The sequence below is a fragment of the Hemitrygon akajei genome, unplaced genomic scaffold (assembly GCF_048418815.1).
Source record: "Hemitrygon akajei unplaced genomic scaffold, sHemAka1.3 Scf000039, whole genome shotgun sequence".
In the NCBI taxonomy this organism is placed as follows: Eukaryota; Metazoa; Chordata; class Chondrichthyes; order Myliobatiformes; family Dasyatidae; genus Hemitrygon; species Hemitrygon akajei.
In genome coordinates this window covers 197,096-211,200 of record NW_027331925.1, presented here as the reverse complement: position 1 = coordinate 211,200, position 14,105 = coordinate 197,096, and the positions used below count along the sequence as shown (strand labels likewise).

Below are 14,105 nucleotides of genomic sequence, written 5' to 3'. Positions count from 1 at the left end.
GCTGCGGGCCAGCTCCCGTATCCCAGCAGCAGGAGACAGGTCTGGGAGGAAACTCCAGACAATAGGCCCCGATCCACGGCGGGGAAAGACTGGGCACCCTCTGCGAGGCTGAAACATCTCACGGAATCTCCGCCCGTCTCTTCACCTCCGCCATCGGAAGGATTCAAAACTCCGGCCGCTGTTGCAGCCTTTACCCGGGGAGCTGCTCCCAATCTCGGGTCTCTCACCGGGTCCACTCGTTCCCGATTCCAAACTTCGGTCCGTCCAGCGTCCCGCCCACTGACACTCCTCAGCCAATGGAGGCAAGAGTCTCACAGTGGTGTTCTCCGATTGGCTGTGAGTGTGTCCGAGGGCGGGCTGCTGCCGGGAGCCGGAGATGTCAGTCACTGTTTGTTCTCAGAATCAAAGCAAGTTCCCCGAGGCTCAAAGTTCAAAGTAAATTTTATTATTATTTTTAATTTTTTTAAATTTTTATTAAACACAAACAAAAACAGAAACACTAAACATATGCTAACAAAGACAGGGAATCACAGGAAAGCAGCAACAAATATATAACTATTAACTATAAATATACAAATAAACAAGGAAATCCACTCTAAATACTGTTGGACAGAAGGAACTGTATCTAAGAGGAGTCACAAAACAGGAACATTTACAGAGATAACCCAAAACTTTGACAGATTTGTATAGTCTTTACAGCTTTCTGATTATGGGAAGCTTTCAGAGTATAAACGTAGAGTTTGAAGTCTGATGTAAAAAATATAAATGAAGGTTTCTTATTGCTGTGATTGCATTTATGGATATAAAATTTGCTGTAAATCAACAAAATATGTATGGTAAGGAAATGATCCCTATGAGATTTGGTATTATTAGTAAAACCAAATAAGACAATTTCAAAACAAAAAATTAAATCCATGTTAATATATTGATCTATAAATTGACAAACATCAACCCAAAATGTTTTAACATATTAACAATCCCAAAACAGATGAAATAAATACTCTGGATATAAACCACAAAAAGAACAGTTCGTTTCAATATCTGAATTAACCCTTGTCAAATAAACATTGTTTGGATAATATCTATGTATAATTTTAAATAAGCCCCAAATACTGCTCCACCTCAGATTCCCCAAGTGACTATTTCAAAAACTAACAGAGTACATATAAGTCACCACATACAACTCCTACAAACATACAGAGCAAAGCTACAAAATGGTAACTATACCTGGATCACTGAAAGATCAACCAGAGTGCAGAAGACAACAAACTTCGCCAATGCAAATAAACAACGAGAACATGAAATAACCGCAGCGGCTGCCGATAGATGTCCGGTGCGCTCAGCGCTCCCTGTTCAATCTGACAGGACAAGAAACAGTGAGGCGCAAAGGTAAACTCGTGTTTCAGAAAATAAGAAATAGAGAAGGCGTGGCCATTCGGCCCCTTCCGCCTCTTCTGCCCTTCACTCAGAACATGCTTGACTTTTGACCTCAGCACCACTTTCCTGCAACTTCCCATCACCGCTGAGCCCCAGGATATGTCTATTAAATTTAGAAACCTTGTGGAGATAATTGCAATGTTCACTGCACTCTGGGTGAGGAAATTTCTCCTCATCTCAGTCCTGCTGAGTTGTCCTCCGATTTTGAGTCTGTGAGCGCTGGTTCCACACCTTATGGGAAACATCATTCCAGCCCTTCCGCTGTAAATATCCTGTGAGATTGAATTTCTCTAATTCTGAGACAGGAATGTGATCTGTCTCAGTCAAAGCACCTCTTATTTCACTCATTTTGAGACAGTCCCAGTACGATGATTTGTTATGGGAGCATCCCTATGGATAGCAAGTGAGTGCAGTTATCCTGTATTGTTCCACAGACTGATGGCTGAGGGGTAGTAACTGTTCCTGACCCTGGTGGGGCGAGTCCTGAGGCTCGTGTACCATCTACCTGATTACAGCAGTGAGAAAAGAGCCTGCCTGTATGGTGAGCCTGATCACAGCCGCCTGTATCACCGTCCCCTCTGGCCTGCCCTATCCGGGACCAAAGGGATTGTGGAGAGTAAATGTGGTACTCTGTCGAGTATCACTGTGATCCGTCCCCTCTGGCCTGCCCTATCCGTGACCAAAGGGATTGTGGAGAGTAAATGTGGTACTCTGTCGAGTATCACTGTGACCCGTCCCCTCTGGCCTGTCCTATCCGGGACCAAAGGGATTGTGGAGAGTAAATGTGGTACTCTGTCGAGTATCACTGTGATCCGTCCACTCTGGCCTGTCCTATTCAGGACCAAAGGGATTGTGGAGAGTAAATGTGGTACTCTGTCCAGTATTACTGTGATCCGTACCCTCTGGCCTGCCGTATCGGGGACCGAAGGGATTGTGGAAAGTAAATGTGGTACTCTGTCGAGTATCACTGTGATCCGTCCCCTCTGGCCTGCCCTATCCGGGACCAAAGGGATTGTGGAGAGTAAATATGTTACTCTGTCGAGTATCACTGAGATCAGTCCCCTCTGGCCTGTCCTATCCAGGACCAAAGGGATTGTGGAGAGTAAATGTGGTACTCTGTCGAGTATCACTGTGACCCGTCCCCTCTGGCCTGTCCTATCCGGGACCAAAGGGATTGTGGAGAGTAAATGTGGTACTCTGTCGAGTATCACTGTGATCCGTCCCCTCTGGCCTGTCCTATCCGGGACCAAAGGGATTGTGGAGAGTAAATGTGGTACTCTGTCGTATCACTGTGATCCGTCCCCTCTGGCCTGCCCCATCCGGGACCAAAGGGATTCTGGAGAGTAAATGTGGTACTCTGTCGTAGCACTGTGATCCGTCCCCTCTGGCCTGCCCTATCCGGGACCAAAGGGATTGTGGAGAGTAAATGTGGTACTCTGTCGAGTATCACTGTGATCCGTCCCCTCTGGCCTGCCCTATCCGGGAACAAAGGGATTGCGGAGAGTAAATGTGGTACTCTGTCGAGTATCACTGTGATCCGTCCCCTCTGGCCTGCCCAATCCGGGACCAAAGGGATTGTGGAGAGTAAATGTGGTACTCTGTCGAGTATCACTGAGATCTGTCCCCTCTGGCCCGCCCTATCCGGGACCAAAGGGATTGTGGAGAGTAAATGTGGTACTCTGTCGAGTATCACTGTGGTACTTCCCCCTGGCCTGCCCTATCCGGGACCAAAGGGATTGTGGAGAGTAAATGTCGTACTCTGTCAAGTATCACAGTGGTACTTCCCCCTGGCCTGCCCTATCTGGGACCAAAGGGATTGTGGAGAGTAAATGTGGTACTCTGTCGAGTATCACTGTGATCCATCCCCTCTGGTGGCTCCCGGTCACCTTCGGGCGTCTGCCTGAGAAAGGGGAACCCACTCCCTGACCCTGTCCGAGAGGTTCCATATATAACCCTGCGGAGTGGCACAAATCCCCGGGCAGGGTCTGGAAAGGGAACCCCACTCCCTTTCCCTGCCCGAGAGGTTCCATATATAACCCTGAGGAGTGCAGGCAAGTCCCCGGGCAGGGTCTGGAGAGGGGAACCCTGTCCCAGTCCCTGCCCGAGTGGTTCCATATATAACCATGAGGAGTGCAGGCAAGTCCCCGGGCAGGGTCTGGAAAGCGGAACCGACTCCCTGTCCCTGTCCGAGAGGTTCCATATATAACCCAGAGGAGTGGCACAAGTTCCCGGGCAGGGTCTGGAAAGGGGAACTCACTCCCTGTCCCTGTCCGAGAGGTTCCATATATAACCCTGAGGAGTGCAGGCAAGTCCCCGGGCAGGGTCTGGAAAGGGGAACCCACTCCCTGTCCCTGCCCGAGAGGTTCCATATATAACCCTGAGGAGTGCAGACGTCCCCGGGCAGGGTCTGGAAAGGGGAACCCACTCCCTGTCCCTGCCCGAGAGGTTCCATATATAACCCTGAGGAGTGCAGACAAGTCCCCGGGCAGGGTCTGGAAAGGGGAACCCACTCCCTGTCCCTGCCCGAGAGGTTCCATATATAACCCTGAGGAGTGCAGACAAGTCCCCGGGCAGGGTCTGGAAAGGGGAACCCACTCCCTGTCCCTGCCCGAGAGGTTCCATATATAACCCTGAGGAGTGCAGACAAGTCCCCGGGCAGGGTCTGGAAAGGGGAACCCACTCCCTGTCCCTGTCCGAGAGGTTCCATATATAACCCTGAGGAGTGGCACAAGTCCCCGGGCAGGGTCTGGAAAGGGGAGCCCACTCCCTGTCCCTGTCCGAGAGGTTCCATATATAACCCTGAGGAGTGCAGGCAAGTCCCCGGGCAGGGTCTGGAAAGGGGAAACCACTCCCTTTTTCAATGAATTCAGGTAAAGCCCCTGGTCCAGATGGTTATACTGCTGAATTTTTTAAATCCTTTTCTTCTATACTCGCTCCTTGGCTTTGTAAAATTTTTAAAGATGCGTTAACCGTAGGTAAATAACCACAATCTTTTTATGATGCCTCCATTTCTCCAATTCTTAAAAAAGATAAAGACCCCACTGAATGTGCATCCTATCGGCCAATATCCTTGCTGAATACGGATTCTAAGATTTTTACCAGAATTTTGCCCACTAGATTAGAAAATGTATTACCTCAAATTATCTCTGAAAATCAGACCAGATTTATTAAAAACTGTTATTCATCTTTTAACATTAGAACATTTATTAATATAATTTATACTTCTTCATCTAAAATACCAGAATGTCATTTCCTTAGATGCTGAAAAAGCATTCGATAGAGTTGAATGGCCATATTTATTTAATATGTTGCAGAATTTTAATTTTAGCTTGAAATTTATATCATGGATTAAATTAATCTATTATAATCCTTTTGCTTCAGTTCTTACCAATAATCAAAGATTTCCTTTATTTCAGTTGTCCCGTGGTACGACGCAAGGCTGTCCTTTAAGTCCTCTATTATTTGACATTGCTTTGGAACCTTTAGCCGTTGCCATTCGTGAATCACCTCATATTTTTGGTACTACCTGTGGGTAAGGGACTTATAAGTTATCATTATATGCTGATGATTTGTTACTATACATATCTGACCCTGAGAGTTCTATTCCTGATAATTCATCCTTGCTTGCTCAGTTTAGTAGCTTTTCTGGCTACAAACTGAATTTTAATAAGAGTGAATTATTTCCATTAAATATGCAAGTTCCAATTTATAAACACTTACCATTTAAAGTTGTCACAGATCATTTTACTTATTTGGGTATTAAAATTACCAAGAAACATAAGGGTTTATTTAAAGTTAATTTTTTACCTTTAATTGAACAAATCAAGCAACTTGTTACCAGGTGGACCCCATTTTCTCTGTCATTGGTTGGTCGAATTAATACTATCAAGATGATAGTATTACCCAAATTTTTATATTTATTCCAAGCATTACCAATTTTTATTCCTAAATCTTTTTTTGATATTATTGACTCCAAAATATCCTCGTATGTGTGGCAGAGTAAAAATCCGAGATTAAGTAAAAAATATTTACAGAAGCCTAAGAAGGAAGGTGGTTTTGCTTTGCCAAACCTGAGATTTTACTATTGGGCAGTTAATATTCAGTATTTAATATTTTGGACACAAGAATCGGTCATAGTACCTTGCCCACAATGGGTAAATCTGGAGTGTAAATCTGTACAAGACTTCTCATTGTTTTCTATTTTAGGATCTTCGCTTCCTTTTGCTTTATCTAAACCGAATAAACAAATAACTAATCCTATAGTTAAACATACATTAAGAATATGGTTTCAATTTCGTAAATTCTTTGGCTTGAATAATCAAGCCCTATTATATCTAACTTCTTTTTCCAGCCCTCTTTTATGGACCAAGCCTTTGTGTTATGGAAAACAAAAGGTGTAACTTGTTTTCGTGATCTATTTTTAGATAACAGTTTTATGTCCTTTGAACAGCTATCCAGCCGAAAACTCTTTTTTTTTTAGATACTTACAAGTTAGAAATTTCTTGAATGTTAGTATTTTCTGAAATTATTACCAGTGGACATTACAGAAAAAATTCTAGCTCTGAATCCTTGCCAGAAGGGTTAAGTAGCCATCATTTATCATATGATCATGAAAATACAGCCAGGAGTATCAGAAATAATTCAGAAGGAATGGGAAAAAGAACTTCACTGTCTTATACCCACAGAGCAGTGGGAGAAAATTTTACGATTAGTCAATTCTTCTTCTATTTGTGCTAAACATGCCTAATACAATTTAAGGTTATTCATAGGGCTCACATGTCCAAGGATAAACTCGCTCAATTTTATTCTTATGTTAATCCAACCTGTGACAGATGTCATTCTGAAGTCGCTTCATTGACCCACATGTTCTGGTCCTGCTCCTGTTTGCAAAATTATTGGAAAGATCTTTTTGGTATTGTTTCAACAGTTCTGAATATCAAATTGCAACCGCATCCTATTACTGCAATTTTCGGTTTACCAATGGTGGATAATAGTCGTTTATCCCCCCTCAGCCCGGCGGATGATTGCATTTGTTACATTAATGGCTAGAAGATCTATCCTATTGAATTGGAAAGAAATTAATCCTCTAACTATATTTCAGTGGTTTTCTCAAACGATTTCTTGTTTGAGTTTAGAAAAAATTACAAGTGTTGTCTTTGTCCCTTCAGTTAAATATGAAGAAACTTGGAGACCATTTATTCAACATTTTCATATAAGCTAAAACTGACTTTTCCTAAACCTTACTTTTATTGTCCTTAATTATTCGGATGGAGGTGCGGAGTTATTGACGCTACTGTGTATAATTGATATAATGCAATGACCCATGTCGGTTAGGATTCTTTTCATTTTTTTGGGGGGGGTTTCTTATTTTCTCCATTTTTTGTAACCACTATGAGTTTGGGAGGTTATTATCATCTATTTATATTTATACCTTAACCTATTAATTATGTACTCTCAAGCTCTTTGTATTCATGTTTCATTTATGTTTGTTTAAAATCAATAAAAAGATTTTAAAAAGGACTATTCTGAGGAAAGGGTGGAATAGGCGCAACGGGCCGAGTGGCCAGGCCTGCTCCTGTTACATATTTTCTAAAGCACGAGTTTACCTTTGCGCCTTGTTCTCCCTTGGTTTTCAGCCGTTCGGATTGCACAGGGGAGCGGTGAGAGCTCCGGAGATCCATCGGCAGCCGCTGCGGGGCAGCTCCCGTCTCCCAGCAGGAAGGGACGGGTCTGGGAGACAACTCCAGACAACAGGCCCCGATCCTCGGCGGGGAAAGACCGGGCACCCCCTGTGAGGCTGAAACATCTCACGGAATCTCCGCCCGAATCTTCACCTCCGCCATCGGAAGGATTCAAAACTCCGGCCGCTGTTGCAGCCTTTACCCGGGGAGCTGCTCCCAATCTCGGGTCTCTCACCGGGTCCACTCGCTCCCGGTTCCAAACTTCGGTCCGCCCAGCGTCCCGCCCACTGACACTCCTCAGCCAATGGAGGCAAGAGTCTCCCAGTAGTGTTCTCTGATTGGCTGTGAGGGCATCCGCGGGGCGGACTGCTGCCGGGAGACGGAGATGTCAGTCACTGTTTGTTCTCAGAATCAAAGCAAGTTCCCCGAGGCTCAAAGTTCAAAGTAAATTTTATTATTATTTTGAAATTTTTTATTAAACACAATCAAAAACAGAAACACTAAACATATGCTAACAAAGCCAGGGAGTCACACAAAAGCAGCAACAAATATATAACCATTAACTTTAAATATACAAATAAACAAGGAAATCCGCTCTAAATACTGTTGGACAGAAGGAATTGTATCTAAGAGGAGTCACAAAACAGGAACATTTACAGAGATAACCCAAAACGTTGACAGATTTGTACAGTCTTTACAGCTTTCTGGCTATGGGAAGTTTTCAGAGGATAAACGTATAGTTTGAAGTCTGACGTAAAAATATAAATGAAGGTTTCTTATTGCTGTGATTGCATTTATGGATATAAAATTTGCTGTAAATTAACAAAAGATAAAGAAATGATCCCTATGAGATTTTGTGTTATTAGTAAACCCAAATAAGACATTTTGAAAAAAAAGTAAAATCCACATTAATATATTGATCTATAAATTGACCAACATCAACCCAAAATGTTTTAACATATTCACAATCCCAAAACAGATGAAATAAATTCTCTGGATATAAACCACAAAAAGAACAGTTAGTTTCAATATCAGAATTAACCCTTGTCAAATAAACACTGTTTGGATAATATCTATGTCTAATTTTAAATAAGCCCCAAATACTCCTCCACCTCAGATTCCCCAAGCGACTATTCCAAAAACTAACAGAGTACGTATAAGTCGCCACATACAACTCCTACAAACATACAGAGCAAAGCTACAGAACGGTAACTATATCTGGATCACTGAAAGATCAACCAGAGTGCAGAAGACAACAACTTCGCCAATGCAAATAAACTACGAGAACATGAAATAACCGCAGCGGCTGCCGATAGATGTCCGGTGCTCTCAGCGCTCCCTGTTCAATCTGACAGGACAAGAAACAGTGAGGCACAAAGGTAAACTCGTATTTCAGAAGATAGGAAATAGAGAAGGCGTGGCCATTCGGCCCCTTGCGCCTCTTCTGCCCTTCACTCAGAACATGCTTCACTTTTGACCTCAACACCACTTTCCTGCAACTTTCCATCACCGCTGAGCCCCAGGATATGTCTATTCAATTTAGAAACCTTCTGGAGATAATTGCAATGATTCACTGCACTCTGGGTAAGGAAATTTCCCCTCATCTCAGTCCTGCTGAGTTGTCCTCGGATTTTGAGTCTGTAACCACTGGTTCCACACCTTATGGGAAACATCATTCCAGCCCTTCCGCTGTAAATATCCTGTGAGATTGTATTTCTCTAATTCTGAGAAAGGAATGCGATCTGTCTCAGACAAACCACCTCTTATTTCACTCATTTTGAGACAGTCCCAGTACGATGATTTGTTGTGGGAGCGTCTCCATGGACAGCAAGTGAGTGCAGTTATCCTGTGTTGTTCCACAGACTGATGGTTGAGGGGTAGTAACTGTTCCTGACCCTGGTGGGACGAGTCCTGAGGCTCTTGTAACTTCTACCTGATTGCAGCAGTGAGAAAAGAGCCTGCCTGTGTGGTGAGCCTGATCACAGCCGCCTGTATCACCATCCCCTCTGGCCGGCCCTATCTGGGACCAAAGGGATTTTGGAGAGTAAATGTGGTACTCTGTCGAGTATCACTGTGATCCGTCCCCTCTGGCCTCTCCTATCCGGGAACAAAGGCATTGTGGAGCGTAAATGTGGTACTCTGTCGAGTATCACTGTGATCCGTCCCCTCTGGCCTGCCATATGTGGGACCAAAGGGTTAGTGTAGAGTAAATGTGGAACTCTGTCGAGTATTACTGTGATCCGTCCCCTCTGGCCTGCCCTATCCGGGACCAAAGGGATCGTGGAGAGTAAATGTGGTACTCTGTCGAGTATCACTGTGATCCGTCCCCTCTGACCTGCCCTATCCGGGACCAAATGGATCGTGGAGAGTAAATGTGGTACTCTGTCGAGTATCACAGTGATCCGTCCCCTCTGGCCTGCCCTATCCGGGAACAAAGGGATCGTGGAGAGTAAATGTGGTACTCTGTCGAGTATCACTGTGATCCGTCCCCTCTGGCCTGCCCTATCCGGGACCAAAGGGATCATGGAGAGTAAATGTGTTACTCTGTTGAGTATTACTGTGATCCTGGCTGTCTTTCTGCCCCTTATTATTCTTGACTGTGATTGCAGTGCGACAATCTCTGGCCCAATGTCCCCTCTTTCTGCAAACCCCGTTTCTGTCCTTAGGCAAGTGTCCCCTTCATCTACACCGTCCGCACGATCCTGCCACCCGTTCTGTGTTCTTCGTCCGGACCCGAACTCCATATCCTCACTACTGGTTCTCTGTGCGCACTCTCGCTTTCCCCCAGTCCCTTTTAAGAGTCAATTGCGCTCCATATTCATCAGAATTTATGTCACACGGGGCCAGGTCTGACACAGCGAATTGAGATTAGTTAACTTAAAGGAGTGGGCAGGCTTGGGTCTGAAACGTTTTAGCAAAGTTTGCACTGCCAGCTGGACACACTGATCTGTCCAGGGGTTTGCCGGCATTGGACTCTCACGTATCCTTAAAACGAGGTATAAAGTATGCAAGGGATTCTCCTTTTTTCTGTAGTTGTCATGTAAATTCAGCAAAATCCGCATGCAGTCGGGCTGTCATTCAAATGGGTTCCCTTATAGTAAGCGACCCACCGTGCCATGGCTTGTATTACATCAGCCCCTCTGGTGGCTCCCGTCACCTTCGGGCGTCTGCCTGGGAAAGGGGAACCCACTCCCTGTCCCTGTCCGAGAGGTTCCATATATAACCCTAAGGAGTGTCACAAGTCCCCGGGCAGGGTTGGAAAGGGGAACCCACTCGCTGTCCCTGCCCGAGTGTTTCCATATATAGCCCTGAGGAGCGGCACAACTCCCCGGACAGGGTATGGAAAGGGGAACCCACTCCCTTTTTCAATGAATTCAGGTAAAGCCACTGGTCCGAACGGTTTGCTGCTGAATTTTTAAAATCCTTTTCTTCTATAATCTCTCCTTGGCTTTGTAAAATTTTTAAAGATGTGTTAACCGTAGGTAAATAACCACAATCTTTTTATGATGCCTCCATTTCTCCAATTCTTAAAAAAGATAAAGACCCCACTGAATGTGCATCCTATCGGCCAATATCCTTGCTGAATGCGGATTCTAAGATTTTTACCAAAATTCTGGCCACTAGATTAGAAAATGTATCACCTCAAATTATCTCTGAAGATCAGACCAGATTTATTAAAAACTGTTATTCATCTTTTAACATTAGAAAATTAATTAATATAATTTATACTTCTTCATCTAAAATACCTGAATGTCATTTCCTTAGATGCTGAAAAAGCGTTCAATAGATTTGAATGGCTATATTTATATAATACGTTGTAGAATTTTAATTTTAGCTTAAAATTTATATCATGGATTAAATTAATGTATTATAAACCTTTGGCTTCGGTTCTTACCAATAATCAAAGATCTCCTTTCTTTCAGTTGTCCCGTGGTACGAGGCAAGACTGCCCTTTAAGTCCTCTATTATTTGACATTGCTTTGGAACCTTTAGCCGTTGCCATTCGTGAATCACCTAACATTTTTGGTATTACCCGTGGTTAAGGGACTTATAAGTTACCATTATATGCTGATGATTTGTTACTATACATATCTGACCCTGAGAGATCTATTCCTACTATTTCATCCTTGCTTGCTCAGTTTAGTAGCCTTTCTGGCTGCAAACTGAATTTTAATAAGAGTGAATTATTTCTATTAAATATGCAAATTCCAATTTATAAACACTTATAATTTAAAGTTGTCACAGATCATTTTACTTATTTGGGTATTAAAATTACCAAGAAACATAAGGGTTTATTTAAAGTTAATTTTTTACCTTTAATTGAACAAATGAAGCAGCTTGTTACCAGGTGGTCCCCATTATCTCTGTCATTGGTTGGATGAATTAATACTATCAAGATGATAGTATTACCCAAATTTTTATATTTTTTCCAAGCATTACCAATTTGTATTCCTAAATCTTTTTTTGATATTATTGACTCCAAAACATCCTCATTTGTGTGGCAGAATAAAAATCCTAGATTAAGTAACAAATATTTTCAGACGCCCAAGAAGGAAGGTGGTTTTGCTTTGCCAAACCTGAGATTTTACTATTGGGCAATTAATATTCAATATTTATATATTTTGGACACAAGAATCGGTCATAGTACCTTGCCCACAATGGGTAAATTTGGAGTGTAAATCTGTACAAGACTTCTCATTGTTTTTTATTTTAGGATCTTCGCTTCCTTTTGCTTTATCTAAACCGAATAAACAAATAACTAATCCTACAGTTAAACATACATTAAGAATATGGTTTCAATTTCGTAAATTCTTTGGCTTGAATAATCAAGCCCTATTATATCTACCTTCTTTTTCCAGCCCTCTTTTATGGACCAGGCCTTTGTGTTTTGGAAAACAAAAGGTATAACATGTTTTCGTGATCTATTTTTAGATAACAGTTTTATGTCCTTTGAACAGCTATCCAGCCTAAAACTCATTTTTTTTAGATACTTGCAAGTTAGAAATTTCTTGAATGTTAGTATTTTCTGAAATTATGTCCAATGGACATTACAGAAAAAAATTCTATCTCTGAATCCTTGCCAGAAGGGTTAAGTAGCTATCATTTATCATATGATCTTGAAAATCCAGCCAGGAGTATCAGAAATAATTAAGAAGGAATGGGAAAAAGAACTTCACTGTCTTATACCCACAGAGCAGTGGGAGAAAATTTTACAATTAGTCAATTCTTCTTCTATTTGTGCTAAACATGCCTAATACAATTTAAGGTTGTTCATAGGGCTCACATGTCCAAGGATAAACTCGCTCGATTTTATTCTTACGTTAATCCTACCAGTGACAGATGTCATTCTGAAGTCGCTTCATTGACCCACATGTTCTGGTCTTGCCCCTGTTTGCAAAATTATTGGAAAGATATTTTTGGTATTATTTCAACAGTTCTGAATATCAAATTGCAAACGCATCCTATTACTGCAATTTTCGGTTTACCAAAGGTGGATAATAGTTGTTTATCCCCCACCCTCAGCCTGGCGGATGATTGCATTTGTTACATTAATGGCTAGAAGATCTATCCTATTGAACTGGAAAGAAATTAATCCTCCAACTATATTTCAGTGGTTTTCTTGAGTTTAGAAAAAAATATAAGTGTTGTCTTTGACCCTTCAGTTAAATATGAAGAAACTTGGAGACCATTTATTCAAAATTTTCATATGAGCTAAACTGACTTTCCCTAAACCTTACTTTTATTGTCCTTAATTATTTGGATGGAGGTGTGGAGTTATTGACGCTACTGTGTATAATTGATATAATGCAAAGGCCCATGACGGTTAGGATTTTTCCCATTTTTTTGGGGGGGGGAGGGTTTCTTATTTTTTCCATTTTTTGTAAAAACTATGAGTTTGGGAGGTTATTATCATCTATTTGTATTTATACCTTAACCTATTAATTATGTACTCTCAAGCTCTTTGTATTCATGTTTCATTTATGTTTGTTTAAAATCAATAAAAAGATTTAAAAAGAAAGTACTACTCTGAGGAAAGGGTGGAATAGGCGCAACGGGCCAAGTGGCCAGGCATGCTCCTGTTACTTATTTTCTAAAGCACGAGTTTACCTTTGCGCCTTGTTCTCCCTTGGTTTTCAGCCGTTCGGATTGCACAGGGGAGCGGTGAGAGCTCCGGAGATCCATCGGCAGCCGCTGCGGGCCAGCTCCCGTATCCCAGCAGCAGGAGACAGGACTGGGAGGGAACTCCGGACAACAGGCCCCGATCCACGGCGGGGAAAGACCGGGCTCCCTCTGTGTGGCTGAAACATCTCACGGAATCTCCTCCCGAATCTTCACCTCCGCCATCGGAAGGGTTCAAAACTCCGGCCGCTGTTGCAGCCTTTACCCGGGGAACTGCTCCCAATCTCGGGTCTCTCACCAGGTCCGCTCGTTCCCGGTTCCAAACTTCGGTCCGCTCAGCGTCCCGCCCACTGACACTCCTCAGCCAATGGAGGCAAGATTCTCCCAGCGGTGTTCTCTGATTGGCTGTGAGTGTGTCTGAGGACGGGCTGCTGCCGGGAGCTGGAGATGTCAGTCACTGTTTGTTCCCAGAATCAAAGCAAGTTCCCCGAGGCTCAAAGTTCAAAGTAAATTTTATTATTATTTTTTAAAATTTTTATTAAACACAAACAAAAACAGAAACACTAAACATATGCTAACAAAGCCAGGGAATCACAAAAAAGCAGCAACGAATAGAGATAGATAGATAGATACTTTATTCATCCCCATGGGGAAATTCAACATTTTTTCCAATGTCCCATACACTTGTTGTAGCAAAAAACTCATTACATACAATACTTAACTCAGTAATAATATGATATGCATCTAAATCACTAACTCAAAAAGCATTAATAATAGCTTTAAAAAAGTTCTTAAGTCCTGGCAGTTGAATTGTAAAGCCTAATGGCATTGGGGAGTATTGACCTCTTCATCCTGTCTGAGGAGCAT

The 14,105-nt window shown here is 42.6% G+C and overlaps 1 long non-coding RNA gene across 1 annotated transcript; it reads right to left on the bottom strand.

The window, feature by feature from the left end:
- Positions 1 to 510: 510 nt before the first annotated feature.
- On the bottom strand, positions 511 to 7,267 carry LOC140720255 (uncharacterized). The gene is made up of 3 exons (XR_012097146.1): positions 7,044 to 7,267; positions 4,826 to 4,963; positions 511 to 1,358 (listed from the first exon to the last, which is right to left on the bottom strand). It is a non-coding gene; the product is annotated as an uncharacterized lncRNA (long non-coding RNA).
- Positions 7,268 to 14,105: the final 6,838 nt, after the last annotated feature.